This window comes from Octodon degus, unplaced genomic scaffold (genome assembly GCF_000260255.1).
Source record: "Octodon degus isolate 3935 unplaced genomic scaffold, OctDeg1.0 scaffold00087, whole genome shotgun sequence".
In the NCBI taxonomy this organism is placed as follows: domain Eukaryota; kingdom Metazoa; phylum Chordata; class Mammalia; order Rodentia; family Octodontidae; genus Octodon; species Octodon degus.
The window spans coordinates 3752399-3768235 of NW_004524663.1; the positions used below are offsets into that span (position 1 = coordinate 3752399).

At 37.7% G+C, this 15837-nt stretch overlaps 1 protein-coding gene across 1 annotated transcript in view; it reads left to right on the forward strand.

The window, feature by feature from the left end:
• Positions 1 to 3765, forward strand: part of Ptar1 (protein prenyltransferase alpha subunit repeat containing 1) — a 49564-nt gene extending 45799 nt beyond the window's left edge. The window contains exon 8 of the transcript XR_002822341.1: positions 34 to 3765. The gene's annotated coding sequence lies outside the window, so the exon portion shown is untranslated. The remainder of the gene's footprint in view (positions 1 to 33) is intronic.
• Positions 3766 to 15837: the final 12072 nt, after the last annotated feature.

A 15837-nucleotide genomic window follows, 5' to 3' on the forward strand; every position in this document is an offset into this window, starting at 1 on the left:
GATGGTAACATTGTAGTTGTAAATGGTATTAAGTTTTTTTTTTTTTCCTTTTTCTGAAAAAAACAAAAAAAACCTATTTAAATTTACTGTTATTTTGTTACCAGAAAGTTATATTTTAATACCTTAAGATATTTAAAGTTTGCTAAGAAATTTGAACAACACTGAACAGCCGGACCTTTGGCCTTTTGAATGAGTTTCTCAAATAGAACCACAGACTGTAGCGCCCTTAGCCATCACTGCCCCGTGCTCTGTAGTGAGCTCCTGTATGTCGGAGGCCTTCGTGGAGGTGGCACTGAAAACTTTGGGCAAGTTCAGTGTCATTAAGGCAGTACACAAGAAAGATAAACCCCAGTGATTTTACTCCCATCACTCAGTGTCTTTGAGAAAATAGGTATTTACTGTGTTAATTTGAGTGCCTTTCTTTCTTTTGGGAGAAGCAAGATTATATTACAGTGAACGTAATGTTTAAGTGGAGCTCAGTATGGAAAATTTATCAAATTTCATTCCCATAGCTAGGCATGGTCCCATGAGGGAGTGATTAAAGAGACAGGATCCTAATGCATTGTATTAAGTTAGTTCACATTTGTAGGCACCATACCAAGTAGTTCTTTCTTTCTGACAGCTAACCTTTTGGGGCTTACAGTCATCACATAAAAGGTGATACCATGCACAATTACATGCAGTCTGAAGCTTACACAGCATGTGTTCAAAGAAAAACTGACACTCTGCCTCAAAATAAAGATCAAATGGTTGTCCTAAGTGAATCCTTTGCCTTACTTTAAGGATCTTCCTTCCTTTCCAGATTCAGCATGATATAGGATAGTTGGGGGTGGGAGTTAGACCTTTTTTTTTTCTCAGATAATCAGAAAAATAAACACATAAATTTTTAAATGTGTCATTTTGTATATTTGTGTATGAGAGAGAGATAGGAATTTCGTATTTCACAACAGCAAATAATTGTTATAATTTCATAAAAATATAGTTAAGATTCCAAAGTGCTTTACAGAAATTTCTTAAATATGTATTTCTAAAGGGCAGTGATATGCTGTGTTCATAGTGAAGACAAAATCAGTGTGTCCATTTGAGCTCTGGTATAGGAGGGGAAACCTCAGGCTCCCAATTTTGACTTCTCTACTCTTACCAGGCCATGGTAACACTGTAAAACCAAACTCTTTGCTATGTATATATATATATATATGGCAGTAGCTTAGTCTGCTGGTCAAACATTGTGCTTCCAAGAATATTAGCTATATATAGTTTGTGCTTTATGGACAATAACAGTAGGATCCTCAAAGCTAACCCTGATATTTCTCTTAATTGGTCTATTGTTATTCCTCAGGGTGTAAAAGATGTAGTCAACTTAGAATAAAATTTTATATTTAGTGGCAAAAAAAGAAAAAGCAAAACTATGTTAGATATGTTCCTAGCTCTTAACATTTTAATATGTATAGTATTTTTTATAAACTACTACCAGCATAGTAGCTAGTAGACGCGCTCTGACTGCCTCACTGTTCGACTTGCTGCTTTAGTCCACGTGGCCCATTTTGGAGCATTGTCTTACGTATGTCTTCCATGGGAATGGTTTCTATATTATATGTCCATGTTGGGTGGTGTGCAAGGTCCTAATTGTTGATTTGACAGCCTTCTCAATTTTCAGAAACCCTACTAGGAAAATGGTTACTGTTGGTTTCAATTTGATTATTTTGCTTCCTCGACTTGTTTCCCTGAGCGTTTGTGTGCAGGTTTGTACATATTGAGCATACTGCATAAATGCCTTGCATGGTATAGGGTTGGGTCAGAATAGATAAAGGCTACAGAGGAAAGACTAGTGCTATCTCTTCACTGTCTAAATTCTTATGATAATTTCAAGGTAAAAGCACCCATCTTACACGAGATACATAATCAGATTCAAACACAAGGTAACTATGCAGCATTGCAAGTCAAACTCAGATACTTCTAAGATACCCAGATTAGAGTGGCTACACACAAACACGCATGCATACCTATCACATTTGGAGCTTGAATTTGTATGATGATTTTTACAAAGAATTTTATCCAAAGGATTTTATTTTTGTATTTGTTTGGTGTTCATAGAAGTCAGTTTTCTTTTCTAGGCCAACTCCCTCTAAAAAAGTTGGAAATATAACACAACTACCAATTTGCCCTGATTAGTCAGTTGTATAAATTGCTTATATTAAGTTTTTAATGGTTTATACATGATACCATATTCTGGTTTTTATTCCATAACTTCAAGGAATCAACCTTAATTTTATGTCTGCCAATCACTTTCCTTAAAGTACTATGCAGCATACATTAAATTGTTTATATTTATAAAGTGAAGACAATACAATTGACTACTGTGTCATAAAGATTTACAATTTCACATGTCCAGATGTTAAGTCAAACAGCGTTCTATTAGAAATGCTTACATATTGTCCTTCCTCATCAGAGTCATGCATTTGGAGCAGATTGTTTTTTCTTACTTGTTAAAGAATGAGTATAGTCTTGAGTGTGATCATGGTAGGTGCTCTGTAAATAACCGATTATTGAGCTAATATCTAACTGAACTGTCAGCAGTTTCAGAGACCATTGTCTCTTTTCGCGAGAAGTATATTGTAGAGTAATATATGTGTGCAACTGAAAAATTATTTCACTTGAAATGAATTATTAGGGTATTTAGGCTAGAGTTCGTAACATAATTCACACACTGTTTATGTACATGGTTTGAAAATAGATGTGAAATTTTAAGCTGTAATATCTTCCTGTGTGTACAGCACAATAATAAATGTGATGAAATGAATGTCTTAAAAAACAGGCAGCTGAACTCTAAGAAAAACTGTTGTAGTCTTCAGTTTCTGTATTAATATGCCCTGAACCACCTAGTTCAGGTTATTTTTATTTCTCCCTAAATCCTAGTAGCTTTCCGTGTTGTCGTAATGGTGAAATACAAAGGTATGTTCAAAAGAGTTATTTTCCCAGGACATCTTTGACATGAGGAAGAAGTTTTTATGAATAATACCGTACTGTAGTTTCATTATCTGTTCACCTGTGACTTTCAGAGCCGTTTTGTCAGCTTACCTGATGTAAAAAGATTAAACAGTTTGTGAAAACATTCCCACCTGAGCTATGAGAAACCAGCTGTACAGGAGGAGTGTAATTAGGCCCTGGCTTAGTGGGAGGTTCAGTGCATGACTGATGCTGACTTGGGACTGAAGTGACCACTGTGAGTATGTTCTAGGAGAGAAATGGACTGTGTACTAGATTAACTTACTGTTTTCAAGTTGGAAAAAAAAAGATGAGGGGGTTACAGATACACCAAATATTTATATACTCTACTATAAAAACTTTAAAGGAAAAAAGAGCAGGAGAAGAGGGGCAAAAATCAGTAACGATATTTTTAATATCTTCTGAATTTTTTTTAATCCAAGTATCTTGGGCAAGTAGTCACTTACTGAGTTGAACAGTAAGGAACTTTAAGGGAAAGGTCATAAATTGGAATCAGTGTTGTCTTAAGATTGTCATATAGCTTTTCCTTCACTTGCTGCACTGCTGCATTTCTGAAATCTGTTCTCCCCCAGTATAGTAGCAGTCTGCATTGAATGAAGTTCTTTCAGAGTAATTGACATTTTCTAAGGAGTACATATTTTGTGAAGTCTTAAAATTGCAAAGGAGTAAGAATACATTTTGCAGTAAGCTTGTGCAGAGTGCACTGACAGCGCTCCGGGAGGTAATACCACCTGATTCATGACAGTAAATGCTAAGGCCAGTATAGAAACACAATGTGACCCACAAAGTCATTTTTAATCTTGTAGTCATGATAAAAGGTGTAATTTATTTCAACATGCAACTGATATGAAACATTATTAATTCTATATCTTATCTTCCCTCGTTCCCTCATGCAAAATTTAGTATACATTTTGTAGTCCAGCACATGTCAGTTTTGACTGGTCACATTTCAGGTCCTCAGCAGCCAGGTGTGGCTTTGGACTACTGTATTAGACAGTGCAAGTTGTAGAATCCAATGCATGGCTTTGTTTCAAATCTGGAGGTGATAGGCATGAGATTATGGCATTTTTAAAATTTAGAGTGTTTAGAAAAGCATTTAATAGAATTGCCACTTGATTTCTTTCATCTTAAAGTTACTCAAAATAGGGTCCATCTGTTCTAGTTTGCCAAACGTTGCTGAAAGTGGAAGAAATTCTATGCCATGTAAAATACCATGATATACTGATACAACAATATATTAGTAACACAGTTTTCAGTTGTAGTCACTAAATTCTGTCCTGTTTCTTCAAAATGATAGTTTAACTTGCATGTTAATTGTGTATCTGTACCTATTTTGTTTTTGTATTCTTATATCCTGTGTATTAATCAACAACACTATGATTCTAATCTCTCTATGCAGTTGTCTTCCAGTACTCACTGGTATACTTACTAAATGATGATAAATGGCAGATAAATAGAAGGATCCATTCTTTTCTCCATTATATTTACTTTTAACATGTGACCATGTACCAAGCCAGCTCTAAGTTGCTGTATTTGTATGACTAGGAAAAGGTATTTGTCTTATCTTTGCTGTCTGTAATTTTTAAGTAAACTTTTAATCTCCTAAAATGAGTGTTACATGTGATTTTATTTTTACTTGTGGTGATATTAGTTCCAAACACTGATTGAATTGCTTTGATAGTGATAAAGGGAGTGGTGGGGAATCCTATTGGTTAAGTGAAACCAATAACTTAGCTATCTTTGTTTGAAAAAAGAATAAACGTCACTTGTGTCTGGGGCATGAAAGAAATATGAGAAACAGATTAGAGACCTTGTCATAGTTGTCTAAATTGCATTAAGTAATCAAGTGGCGAAAGTGATTATGGCTAAATTTGTTTTTCTTTACATATTTCAAATAAATTCTGATAGCTATGTGATGGAGTAGATAACTTGGATTTTAAATATTTCAAAAGTGTGTTTTACAAGAAAGGACCTTCTTTGTTTCTCAACTATGATACTACAGTTGGGAGAGGTTTATTTTGCATCACCAACCACAAAAATTTTAGAACGTATAGTAGTTATTTATACTACAATGCTGGGGAAGGAAACTAGCTTAAAATCTTAATTTGAATTAAGCAAATTACCTAAGTTTGACAAATAATATTACCAAAGTGCCTCTGTAAAAATCACATTGTTTAATAATATTGTTCTTTGTACAAAAACTTAATATTAACAGCTCCAAGGGCCGGGGAGATGGCTCCGTGGAATAAGCGCTTCCCTGGCAAGCGTAAGGGCCTGAGTTCAATCCCCGGTTCCGCAAAAAAAAAAAAAAAAAAAAAATTATTAACAGCTCCAGGATGGTGCACGGGCCAGCTTGTTAGTATGATCTTTTTATCATCCATCTACATTCAGAAGACACACTATTTTCCTCCTATCGGAACCTCAGTTTTGCTTTTGGTTCTGTGTTATTATATACAGAAGAGAGTGTATATTTGAACAGATAGGCAATAACATAGCTCCTGTGTATTAGTTACCATTTTCAAACAGCCAGCGTGGGCATGTCCTTATGTCGCAGTATTTCCTCTTGAGAAGAACAGTATCATGTCCTGTGTCAGCAGAACATGTTGGAGAGCTACTTGCGCCTGACCTGAGTGATAGGAAAAAGAAGCAATAACTTGCATAATATCTTTTATTTCACAGAAAGATTCTTAGATTAATCTTTGCTACTATGATTCTACGCTCCTACCTATTCTTCACATGAACAGCAAACTAATATTTTTGCAGTACTGGGGATTGAACTCAGGACCCAGTGTTTGCCAGGCAAGCGCTTATTCTACTGAGCTATCTCCCCAGCAAACTAATAGTTTGGAATTTACATTTTTAGCAATAAAATATTCTGATGTATTAATTTGTTAGATTCTTCATACACTTTTCACATTTTTGACAACATCCATAAAAGATCTGTTTTCTGTATATGGGAGCTAGCTAGGTTTAAATGGCCCTCTACCAAATTTTATGCTCATATTTCTTAAATTCCTAATCAGTTCACCTGCACACTGTTGAGAGAATACTGGAAGATCCGTGAATAAGTGGGGTTGATGATGATTCATCTTCAAGTAAATTTCTTAATATTTCTGCCTAAAATCCCTTGGGGAAAAAATAATAGTTCTCTTTCATGCTCAGGTCTTTATGTGATCCCATATGGAAAAAATCATCATCTGTGGCATTTATTATAATAGAAAAGCACAAATAAATGTGTATATTTTCACAGCTGTGCAAAATCAACTGTCTACTTTTTACAGTGGGATATATATAGTCATTAAAAGTTATAAGATAATATGTAAAATAAAACCTTAATGGTATTAAAACAAATTTCTAAAATCTCATTTCCAATCACAGCAAGACCAATCTTTCATGGTGAACATGTCTAAAAGTATTGGAGAAAGTGCTGGAAGTTTATTTTTTCAAGGGAAGAAAGGGAAAAAAAAATCCTAAAGGTAGTTTAAAGTTAAACTGATAGCTTGCTGTGTAGCCCACTCCATCAGCAACACTGTAGTTCCAGCACGTGGAGAGCATACTTAGCAGGGTGCTGGAATAATGCACCTGATAAAATAGAATTGTGAAAATGGAAGTCTCTGAGGAATAAAGATTAAAAAATAAACAGTATATTTCTGTTCATGTGAAGTTTTCAAAGTAGATGATAACATCTTTAAAGAGCGAGCAAAAGCTCAATGTAGTGGTACTTGTCTGAATCTACAATCTCAGCAACAGTAAATTTCCATCCTGTTAATGTTTGAGCTGCAAACTATCACAGATATGAATAGATCTCAAATTACAAACATTTGTAGATGTGGACAAATCATGGCAGTAGCTCTTGTGTCTGCTGGATGTGGCCCCAGTTGTGGTGTTGTGTGCTTACTGTGCAGTACAGGAGCATACAGTGCTCAGTCAGCCATGTAGCTTCAGTGCTCAGTAGCTTCCAGTCCTGGAAACCATAGGAAAAGTGGTGGTGTGGAGAGTATTGCTAGGAAGTATGAAGCATTAACCATGTGAACAAAAATAACAATTGAGAGATTGGACCAAGGCAAAGTGATAGTAGATGTTTCATTCTTATAATGTGAAATTGCTTTGCCAATGAAGTGAACAATACTGTCCAAAAAGTGTGATAGAGGAGAGGAGGAAACGTCTCTGTAGATACAGAATCAGCATCAGTGTTATTCCACTCAGTATAGTAGAGTTGAGAGAAAACCAAACGCCTGTTCGAAGATGAAAAAATAGAGTGAATATTGTGCATCTTTTACTGCCAACCATGGACAGATAAACAGAGTCAAGGCTAAAGCCACCCTTCGCAGCTTGAAAGTAAATGCTGAGGCTAAGTGCAGCCACCATGGTTGCCCAAGAATTTCTAGCAGTACTTGTGGAAACTATTGCTGGAGGTGGTAATTTACCCCAACAGGTTTTTAACACTGACAAGACAGGATTGTATTGGAAGAGGATGCCAGAACAGTGAAGATGAAAAGTCGTTGCCAGGCTTTAAAGCAGCAAAGGCCAGACTTACTTCTTCCAGAGATATGAAACTTGAGTCCTCAAAAACATGGCCAAGGGCTTTCTGTCTGTTGTCTGGAAGAGCAACTCCAAAGTATGGGTTACACAAGCTTTTTGCAGGACCGGTTTTTCTACCACTTTATCCCAGAGATAGAGAAATACTGTTTGGAGGTAGATATCCCATTCAGCATTCTTTCACTCCTTGACAGTATACCAGGTCACCCCCGCTTGGCTTTCATCCCAACATCAAAGTAGTGCATCAGCCACTGAATACTGTGGCACTCATACAGTCTTTGGACCAAAAAATTACTGTGACTTTCCATTCATGTGAAACTTTAAAAATACTTATATGGCACACCTTTGTTGAGCAGTGAAGGCAACTGATGAAACAACAATTTTGGAAGAACTATAACATCTACAAAGCCATGCATCAACTTTGATTAGCGTGAGGCTTCAGCTGTCACCATGATTGGGATTTGAAAGACCCTTTGCCCACAGTTCGTTCATAAAGTTCATGGACTTGAGAAGATGGTAAGGAGTCCAAAGAGGTCTTCACAGCTTAGTGACCCATAGCAAGAAGTTAAGTTGGATCTGCAAGAGGACAACCTCAGGGAACTTGTGCAACATGAGCTTACTGGTGAGGACCTGATGGAATTAGAGACCAAGTGAAAAGAGAGCCAAGAGTAAGATGTAACTGAAGAGCCAAAGAGATTCACAGCATGGGATATAGCAAGGGGATTTTCCTTACTTGAAGAGGCACTGCCAGTTTTTGAGGCATAGGACTCCAACATAGAATGATACAGCAGTGTTGCAGCAGGCATTCTTAATGCCATCAGTGCTACAGAGGCATCTCATGAGGAAAAAAAGAGCTACTACTCAGGTCATTTTTTCAAGAGGGTAGACAAAATGGAATCCATTCTGGAATCCAAAAAGCCTGTGCCATTAAATGAGGTGAGCAAAATGCCACCTTGCCCTCCATCTTGTATTGCTGATCATCCTTTATCTCTGTCATCCATCTCTCCCCTGTATGTTTGTGTCAGAGGTGTGTAGGACTCACTTTGTTGAACTTACAAATTCAACTTCTTACAAATTCAACATTCTTCCAGAATTGAGCTGGTTTGTAAGTTGGAGACTTACTATAATTCAGAGACTGAGGCAGAAGGATCAAAGTTGGAGGCCAGCCTGGGCAATTTAGCAAGACCCTGTCTCAATAAAATTTAAAAAGCACTACAGCTCAGCTAGAACACTTGCCTGGCATCCATGAGACTGGATTTGGTGAGGAATTTAGAGAGTTCTGTTTCGTACCTATACACATAATGCACATTTGAAAAAGATGAATCACTGTAAAGCCACAATAAGTTTGGGTTTTGGCATAAGAATTGACAGATCAATGGAACAGAACAGAAGTGAGAAATAAACTTACACAGATTGTTGAGTTTTTTTAAATCAAGGTACCTAGTCTTTTATTTCAGTGTGAAAATCAACTAATAGTTCTGAATCAAAAAGATACACCAGGGGAAATGAACCTTACATAATACACAATAAACTACAGTATTGAATTAATCCATAAAGCTACTGGACAAGTAAAGATTTTGTTGGGACAGGTAACAAAGACCACTAATAAAAGGTATGATTAGAAAAATGTTGCAAATCTAGAACTTACCCCCACACATGTGAGGACCTGGGAAGACTAAGCTCTCATGTCTTGGACTCAGACGTTGCACAACCAGGATATAAAAGCTAAGGCAGCGATGGAAGCTGCCTGGATGAGTATAGACAGTATGTCTTGACATGCACAGAACCTCCCCACAATAACTGGGAAGGATGAGTCCAGAAGTTACCATGTATTAACTGACCACTGCTATTGAGTAGAGGCAAAAGTGGACATAATAATGAATATCAAACTTTGCAAAAGTGTTTCATTAACATCACTATACAACAGCTACCAATAAACAAAAGCAACAAAGCCCTACAAAAACCTTGGTTATTGTGGAGAAACTGATTGGTAGAGTTAGCACATTGTTACTCAGAATGCCAGATTTTCAACAAAAGTATTTCAAGACCAAATATAGCCTATACCCAGGATTAAAAACAACTAAAAAGAATGGTCCCTGAGAACAAATAGACATTAATCTTGACACAACAGGACTTTAAGCTGTTTTAAATCTGTTCAAAGAGCTAAAGGAAAATACTGGAGTTACAAAAAGATACTTTAAAAGGGATGAAATAGAAATTCCAGAAAGTTTTACACTTACAATAAATATACTGAAAGGACTCAACAGTATAACTAGAGAAAGTGAAAGAATCAAAAGGAATTTGAAGTTTAGTTAGTAAAGAATCCAAGAAAATGAACAAAATGCTGTGCGTGGTGGTGCATGCCTGTAATCCCAGCACTTGGGAGGCTGAGATGGGAGGATTATCTACCACAAGTTCAAGGCCAGCCTAGGCTGCATAGTGTGATCCTGTCTGAAAAAAAGGAAAAAAAAAAAAAAATACCCTAAGGGACCTGTGAGACTTTGTCAAGCTGACCAAGATAGACAATGAATCACAGTAAAAGAGCAAAAAACATCTGAAGAAGATACAATGACCATAACCTGTTTTGGGGTGCATGGGTACATGTGCATATGGTAGTGAGGTGTACTAGGGATTGATCCCAGGGTTTTGTGCATGTTGGGCAAGTGCCGTATGACAGAACTACATCTCCAACCCTTTTAATTTTTATTTTGAGGTAGGATCTTACCAAGTTGTCTAGGCAGGACTTAAATTTGTAATCTTCTTGCCTCAGTCACCCAAGTAGCTGAGATTACAGGCATATACCACCAAGACTATCCAGAATTCCAAATTTGATGATAGATACATTAGTCATCCTTTGGTCAGTGGACTAAAATACTGAAGTAACCCACAACAGGTATTTTGATTCACAGTTTCCAAGATTCCATTGCATGTGTGGGCAAATCCACTGTTTTTAGGCCTCCAATAGGGGATCCAAGATATTGAGAATGCCTGATGGAGCGAACTGTCTACCTTAGGATCAGGATTCCACAGCTCCTTCTCTGAGGACATTCCCCTCATTTTGCACTCCTCCCTCCCGCCAGTCAAATCCAGTGATTTAAGAACCTTTCAAAAAGTGCCACCACCTAAAGACTTGCTAATAGCATCATCCAGGGAACCAAGCTGTCGGGGAACTTTCGGCATCCAAACTGGGATTCTGCCCAACCTCTCAGAAGTTCTTGTCCACATCAAAGTGCAAACTACATTTAGTCCATCCACAGGAATTTCCAAAGTCTTAACAGTCCTAGCATTGTTCAGAAATCCAGTCCCCCTCTTAAGACTAAAGGTAAAATGTAGCTATGAGCCCCTGAAAAAAGTCAGGAAAGTTACATGCTTGTAAGATAAAATGGAAGAGTCCACTGCAGAGTAAATATTTCTATTCCAAAAGGGAGGAATGGCAAATAGCCAAAAGGGATTGATCTAAATCACAATCAGAACCCCAAGGGAAATCATTAAGTACTAAACCTCCTTGTTTGGCACCCAGGCCACATTGGCAGGATGTGGGTTCCCAAGGGCATGGACAACTCTTCCCCTGCAGCTTTGCTGGTTTGAGCACATATGGCCTCTCTCGGAAAACTGTACCCTGCCCATAGCTTCCTTAGCCAGGCCTTGCACATTGCTGGCATCTCTGCCTTCTTAAGGCCTCCACTGTAGTTTCCATTTCACTCCCACAGCTCCACACATTTCCATGTGGGACCTTCTTGCAAGGATTCTCACCCTGCAGCCCTCCCTTTTGCCCTTGAAGCCTTCTGGAATATAAAAACTCTCCATCACCCCCAAACTCTTGACATTTTGCATTCCTGCAAGGCCAGTATCACATGGATATATCAACTTGATATAATATCAACTTGTGCCATGAGTGTGAGCTCTACCTGGGCCCACTTGAATCATGGCTGCAGTGACATTTGAGTGCCTTGCCAACTGAACATGGAGAAATGAATCTAGGCAATTTTGAGCATGTAGGGCACACATCTCTCCCAAAACATCCTTTCCCTGAAAGGTCTCTGCAACAAAATTGCATTTCTACTTCTCTGAGCCTGTGATGGGTAGGATGGACATGCAGACTGCTGAGATGCCCTTGAGTCATTTTCTGTGGTCCTACTGCAAAGCACTTGGCTTCCATCTATCAGTACTAATGATCACACTCTCTCCCCACTGTACAGTACTTTTATATCTTTCCACATATATTTCTGGCAGAGCTGCGAAGTTTTGTTCTGCTCTTGATTCTGATTTTCACTATGAAACTCACTAAACGGCCAGTCACCTCAGGCCACAGGTTGAATGCTTTGTTGCCCTGACATTTCCTCCACCAGGTAAACTAGTCCATCACTTTTAAGCTTGGGGGTCCCACAACATGTCAGCATGGACAAAATACAGTCAAATTATCTGCATAGTGTACCAAGGGGAGAACCCTGGATCCTATCAGAGTCATTTCCATCTGAAACCTCACAGATGTCATCATCACTGTCCATATTTCTATCAGTTATTGTCTTCATGGCCACTACTAGAATTGCCCACTCACTTCTACTTAACCACATCCTAAGTTTTCTCTAGCCTGATTTTCAACTTCTATAAATTTTTATACACTAGTTCCAAAGACTCTTCCACACCATCAAATACAGCCACCGTTATAGTCCTATTTCTCCGTACCAGTTTGCTGTATTGATCAGCTTTCTGTCTCCATAACAAAATGCCTGAAATAATCTATAAAGAAACTTCTTTTTAGAGTTTCCAGTCCATGAGTGGATAGACCCATGGATTTTAGGCCTCTAGTAGGTATGCTAGATGGCAATGTCTGGGAGTATGTGTAAAGCCATCAACTCACGTCATGGCCAGGAAGCAACAGAGAAGAGAAGACCAAGGTTCTACAAGCATTCCCCTTGGAGTGCCTGTCCCCAGGGACCTAGAGATCTTTTTCCCGCTAGACTGCTTCCTAAAGGTCCTGTCTGTCCCTGTTAGCAGCACCCTGGGGACCAAGAATCTCACACATGGGCCTTTGGAGGGCATTCAAGATCCAAAGCACAGCAGACGTAACTCTAGGAACCCAAAAGCTCAGTGATTGATGGTAGGCTATACTCCAAACATTCAAGACATATAATTAAATTGTCAAAACCAAGAACAAGAAAATCTTGAAAGGGGCAAGGGAATTTGTCATGTGCATTAACTGCTCAAAAAAATTAAATTCTGATTTATCATTAGAAGCAATGGAAGAGACATGTGCAGCATGCTGGAAGGAAAGCCTTGTCACTAAGAACTCTGTGTCTGGCAAAATTCTGTTCCAAGCACGAAAGTGATTGAGACATTCCAAGGGAAATAAAAGCAAGAGGGTTTAGTTGTTGTTTTTAGCTAACTTGCCCATTATACTAAAGAGGATGCTTTATTCTAAAATGAAAGTGATTTAGGCAGTAGTTAAGTCCACAGAAAAAAATAAAGTGCCTGTAGTTACAATATAGGTAAATATAAGACATCTATGAGTATATTTTTATTGTTAACTCCCTTTTCCTAATTCAAAATACAACCTATTTTGCAATAGTTCTAAATTATATTCATAGGTACACACTATATAGGTTATGACAAAAATAAGATGGGAACAGAAGAATATCAAAGCAAAGTTTTTGCATACAATTAAAATTAAGGTGTAATTAATCCAAATGATTGTTTAAAAAATTGAAAAATTTATACTTTACAGTTTCAAGGAAGAAGAGATACCAAAGAATAGAAGAAAATACTTGTAAATCATACATCTGATACAGAACCTGTCCTCACAATATACAAAGAACTCTCTTACAAGTCAGCAACAAAAAAACAAATGACCCACTGTAAAATGGGCAAAGGATTTAAACAAACATTGTCCAGAGAGATGTGTGTTCAAATGTCTATTAAGTACATGAGATTATGCTCAACATCATCACCACTGTGGAAATGAAAATTAAAACTGCATGGAGATTTGCTTCATGTCTAAGATGGATTTCCCCTTTAGTGTTGGCAGATATGGGGAATTGTAGGAGCCTTTTGTATTTCATCATCTTTTCTACAGTGTTCATGTATTTAACAAAAATGTACTTAAGTAAATTTATTTATTTAATTGGCATTAAAGATTGAACCTAGCGCCTTTGCACAGAGCTACATTCCCAACCTTTTTACAATGGTTTTACTTTGAGACCAGTTTTCACTAAGTGACTTAACTTGCCCAGGCTTGGCTTGAACTTGTGATCTTGCCTCAGCCTGCCAGAATGCTGAGATTACAGGCATGTGTCACCACACCCAGCTAGGAATTTTAAAAATATTTCTACTTTTGTAGATGAAATGAAAGGAAAAACAAACATTAAAACAAAGTTTATTGCCAGCACCTAGTTAAAGACTTAATCATTCACTCAAAAAAGTACATAGGGTTGTATATCCAAGTTAGACTACATATGATCACCATGTATTCAAATTAGATATCAGGGAGCAAGATAAACATTATAGCTAGTGCATTATGGAGAACCGCATTACAAGTTGAAAATAGAAATAAACACTTTTTGGAATTTTATAAAATTGCTTATTTCTGTACTAAAGCAGTTACAGGAGTATAAATTAATATGTATCAAAATGTAATGGAACAGGGAAAAATCATCTAAATCAAGATACCAAGATTGGCCGGTGAGATATCTCAGCAGACTAAGCACCTCCTTAGACTAGTTCAAGGTCTGGGGTTCAATCCCTGGCACCATATGCTGCACTGACCCCGCCCCTGTTACACTGAGACTGGGCATGGTGGAGCATGCCTGTAATCCCAGCACTGGGGAGGCTGAAAACAGGAGGATCAGTATGAGTCTGAGCTGCATGGTGAGACCTTGTACCAAATACATTTTTTAAAAAAGACCCCAAGACTGCATTTCCAAATGTGGAAGGAGTCATAAATAGGTACTGGAAGGCCACAGTCTCCAATCAGATTCAACACAAGTAAAATTACTAACACATAAAAGCAAATCGTCAAAAACCAGTGGCAAAAAGAGTATCCTCAAAAACAGTAAGAGAAAATAAAGCATATAGGAAGGAATTTCAGTAACACTAATAGTGAATTTCTCAACAGAAAGCTTAAAGAGTGCACAGGGACCAGCGTTCAATCTCTAGTGTTGCATGCCATGCCAGCCCTGCCCTGGGCGCGCTTCAGCTGACCACCGAGACCTGGTATGGTGGTGCATGCCTGTAATCTTAGCACTGGGGAGGCTGAAAACAGGAGGATCATTATGAGTCTGAGCTGCATAGTGAGACCATGTACCAAATATATAAACATAAAAAATAAAACATTTAAAATTTAAAAAAATTCTCTTATACTGTAGTGGTAGTATGTAACTCAGGACCTTGAGCTTGCCAGGCAGGCTTTTATGCCACCGAGCCATCTCGCCAGCTAAATTACACATTTTAATGTAGCTTGCATATTAAAAGACAAAACTGTGGACAGCATGATGATGTATTCCTGTAATCCCAGCACCCAGGGAACTAAGGCAGGATGGCCATGAGTTTGAGGCCTGCCTGGATTACATAGTGAGACTCTCTTTCAAAAAAAAAAAAAAAAAAGAGGCAAAGCTATTAATGAAAGCTACAATAATTTGTTAAGGAATACACAATATAAAATGATCAATTATGACATCAAGAACATGGAGATGTATTGGGAGGGGAGCAAAAGTGTTGAGGGTTTTTTTTAATGTGATGAAAGTTAAGCTGTTATCAGCTTAAAATAGCCCAAAAATCAATTAGTGTTTTAAGATTCAGCTGATTTTCAGTACAAGTGTCAAGTATACATGATGAGGCAAGGATAGTTCCTCTAATAAATGTTTTTGAGAAACTGGATATCCACATGCAGTAAAATGAAGTTAGACCTTTGCTTCACATGATATAAAATCAACTCTAACTGGGTTAAATATTTAAATGAAATGCCTGACACTGTAAAGCTACTGAAGAAAACGTGCAGTAAAATTTCATGACGTTGGTCTGATCAATGATTTTTTTTGTCTGACCCTGAAAGCACAAGAAACAAAAATGAAAGTATGAAAAAGGAGCTACATCAGCCTAATGAGCTTTTTCACAACAAAGGAAACAACAAAACAAAGAGGCAGCCTGCCAGATGGGTGTGCTACGGGCTGGTTGTTTATGTCCCTCCAAAATGCATACGTTGAAACCTTAGCCCTGAGGTGGGCTTTTGAGAGATAATTAGGTCATAAGGGTTCCACATTTCCACCTTCACAAGTAGAGGATTAGTGTCCCTGCAAA